Genomic DNA, 3,802 nt, shown 5'->3' with positions numbered 1-3,802 from the left:
AACTAAAGAGAGAGAGAGAAAGAAAGAAAGAAAGAAAGAAAGAAGAAAGAGAGAGAGAGAGAAAGAGAGAGAGAGAGAAAGAAAGAAAAGGAAGGAAGAGAGAGAAATTCTGCAATGTAACACGGTGGAGGAAGAAAATATTCAGGGTTTAAAATTAAATAATGGCAGAGGCGGCGTCCAGGAGGCGTCTTCTGCAAAAGTTGCCTGCCGCTGTCAAACATGGAGGAGGCACCGGCAGCGGGCGTCACCTGCGAGCGAGACTAACCCTCTGCCTGTCGTTCCGGGCGGCAGTGCCGGGTCCGGAGCCCAGGGACGCGGCCGCCTGCACTCCCCGAGGCGGACGGACCCCGGCTCTGACTCCTCCGCTGGCCGCGGGCTTCCCGACTGGGACGCGGCGCGAGGAGGGAGCGCGGCGGCCCCGAGTCTCCCAGAGCCATGGGCAACGAGGCGAGCTTGGAAGGGGAAGGGCTCCCCGAAGGGCTGGTGGGGCCGCAGCGGCCGGAGGAGGGGCTAGCGGGGCGGGGAGACCCTCGCACACCATGATCCCAGCCGGTATGGAGGCGGATTTGAGCCAGCTGAGCGAAGAGGACAGGAGACAGATCGCCGCTGCCATGTGAAAGGCGCAGGGGCTGCCCAAGGGGAAGCATCCCCTCGGTCGCTGCGGATTCGCCTTCCATGCACAGGAAACAAGAAATGGATAGTAGTCATTCTCCAAAGCAATCAGGAAGACCCCCAAACACTGGGCGTCCAGCTCAGCCTGGTCTCAGTAAAAGTAGAACTACAGATACCTTCAGGTCAGAGCAGAAATTGCCTGGGAGGAGTTCTTCCACCATTAGCTTGAAAGAATCAAAGTCCAGAACTGGTTTTTAACGAAGAGCACAAGTCTAGTATGATGCCTGGCTTCCTCTCAGACATTTTTTATTTAAGTGCTGTCTCCTCTGTTGTAAAGAAATTCAACTCTTGTGATTTGATATCAGACTCTGAGGCATCCCAGGAAAAAACCACCAAGAAACAAAAAGTAGTTCAGAAGGAGCAAGGAAAACCTGAGGGAATCACAAAACTTTCTTCACAACAACAGTCACCCACGCCAGTTCCTAAGCAGCAAGGACCTGGTAAGGATCCACTTCAGCAGAATGGCCCTCTCAAATCGGTATCTTCTCAGCAACCAGAAAAAAATTAAATCACAACCTCAAGGTACAGGAAAGCCAATTCAGGGTCCTGCCCAGACTCCTCAGACAGACCAGGCAAAACTGTCACTTCAACGGGATGCATCCAGGCCTCAGACTAAACAGGCAGACATAGTAAGGGGAGAATCAGTTAAACTCTCACTGCAAAGCCCATCCAAACCACCTATTCAGCAACCAAGTCCTAGAAAACCTCCAGCACAGCAGCCTGGACCTGAAAAATCACAGGCTGGGCCTGCAAAGCCTCCAGCTCAGCCCCCAGGGCTAATCAAAGCCACTGGCTCAACAACCAGGAACAGTGAAACCCCCAGTCTAGCCACCAGTAACAGCAAAGCCTCCGGCTCAGCCTCTTGGTCCTGCTAAGCCTCCAGCTCAGGAGACTGGGTCAGAGAAGACTTCATTGGAGCAACCTGGGCCAAAGGCTCTAGCTCAGCCTCCTGGAGTTGGAGAGACTCCAACTCAGCAGCCAGGGCCAGCAAAGCCTCCAAACCAGCAGTTGAGGACACCAAAACCTGTAGCTCAGCAACCTGGGGTACAGTCTCCAGCTAAGGCATCTGGACCTACAAAGACTCCAGTAAAGCAGCCTGGGCCAGAAAAGACTCCAGCTCAACAGGCAGGACCAGCAAAGCCTTCTGCCAGCAGACTGGCCCAACAAAGCCTCCTTCACAACTTCCTGGCCCAGGAAAACCCCCACCTCAACAACCTGGCTCAGCAAAACTCCCATCTAAACAGCCTGGCTCAGCAAAACCCTCAACTCAACAACTGAGCCCAGCAAAGCCCTCGGCTCAGCAATCTACAAAACCAGAAAGCAAAACAGGATCTGCAAAACCTCTGCAGCCACCAACAATGTCTCCATCTGCAAAACAGCCTCCATCACAAGACCTCCCTAAAACCATCTGTCCTCTTTGCAATACCACTGCACTTCTGTTGCATGTTCCAGAAAAGGCCAATTTTAACAAATGCACTGAGTGTCAAACCACTGCCTGTAGCCTCTGTGGATTTAATCCAGATCCTCATTTAACAGAGGTAAAAGAGTGGCTCTGTTTGAACTGTCAGATGAAAAGAGCTCTGGGTGGGGATCTGGCTCCAGTTCCATCATCACCCCATTCAAAACCGAAGACTGCATCTGTTACCCAGACATCAGTAGTGAGCAAATCATCCCCACTGTCACAGCAGACTTCCCCAAAGAAGGATGCTGCCCCAAAACAGGATGTCTTCAAGGCACCTGAGCCTAAAAAGCCACCACCACTAGTGAAACAACCAACCTTTCACGGCTCTCCTTCAGCCAAGGCCAAGCAGCCTCCTGAGGCAGATTCTTCGTCTAAGCCAGCCCCTCCCAAAGAACCTTCTGTCCCATCTGAGCAGGACAAGGCCCCTGTCACTGATAATAAACCAAAGCAGCCCAAGATGGTAAAGCCACGCACATACCTTGTATCTTCATCATCAGCAACAACAAAACCTGATATTCCAAGCTCCAAAGTACAGTCACAAGCTGAAGAGAAAACAACCCCTCCTCTAAAAACAGACTCTGCCAAACCCTTACAAAGTTTTCTACCAACAGGGGAAAAAGTCACCCCAGTTGACTCTAAAGCCTACCTCGACCTGCATCAGATTAAAAAATTATTTCACATCCTGGGCCTAGTTCAGAGAGCAAAGGTCAAAAACAAGTTGACCCAGTTCAAAAGAAGGAAGAACCGAAGAAAGCACAAACCAAAATAACTCCTAAACCAGATACCAAGCCAATGCCAAAAGGGTCACCAACACCCCCTGGCCCATGACCTACAGCTGGCCAAACTGTCCCCACACCTCAACAGCCCCCAAAGCCTCAGGAGCAGTCAAGACATTTCAGTCTGAATCTGGGAAGTATTACTGATGGCCCCAAATCACAGCCTACAACTCCTCAAGAGACCGTGAGTGGGAAACTCTTTGGGTTTGGAGCATCAATCTTCACCCATGCATCAAATTTAATTTCTGCTGCAGACCAACCTGGACCTCATTCACAAAGTGGACTGGGGGCCCCAATGAAACAAGCCCCTGTCCCTTCATAGCCACCTACTTCGCAAGAACCACCCAAATCCACAGGTCAAGCACCACCAGCGTCTGCAAAGAATATACCTGTGAAAAAGGAAACAAAAGCCCCAGCAGCTGAAAAATTAGAGCCCAAAGCTGAAAAAGCTCCAACAGTAAAACGAACAGAAACAAAAAAAAAGCTGCCACCTGTTAAGGATAGCAAATCTTTAACAGCTGCGCCTCAAAAGGCTATCCTTCCCACAAAACTGGAGATATCTCCCAAATCAGAATCAACCTGTTTTCTCTGCAAAACTGAACTCAACATAGGTTCTACGGATCCTCCTAACTTCAATACTTGAACTGAATGCAAGAATCAGGTGTGTAATCTCTGTGGATTTAACCCTACACCACATTTGACTGAGGTAAGCAATACATGTATTACATATGGATGTGAGTCTATGCGTTTATTTTGAAATGTTTGGGTGCCAAATATCTGAGCAAAAAGTACATTTCTAGTGAAGAAACTAAATTGATATCTTAGAAGTTTTAATTACCTACCACCAGCTTACCATCTTACTAAGAGTTCATGTTATTTGTACTTTCCTGGG

General features: G+C 49.6%; 1 pseudogene; it reads left to right on the top strand.

Annotated features, from left to right (window-relative positions):
- The first annotated feature begins 358 nt into the window (after positions 1 to 358).
- On the top strand, positions 359 to 2,962 carry LOC101039530 (protein piccolo-like; annotated as a pseudogene).
- Positions 2,963 to 3,802: the final 840 nt, after the last annotated feature.

Source organism: Saimiri boliviensis, chromosome X, assembly GCF_048565385.1.
Source record: "Saimiri boliviensis isolate mSaiBol1 chromosome X, mSaiBol1.pri, whole genome shotgun sequence".
In the NCBI taxonomy this organism is placed as follows: Eukaryota; Metazoa; Chordata; class Mammalia; order Primates; family Cebidae; genus Saimiri; species Saimiri boliviensis.
This window is presented reverse-complemented; position numbering and strand designations above follow the sequence as displayed.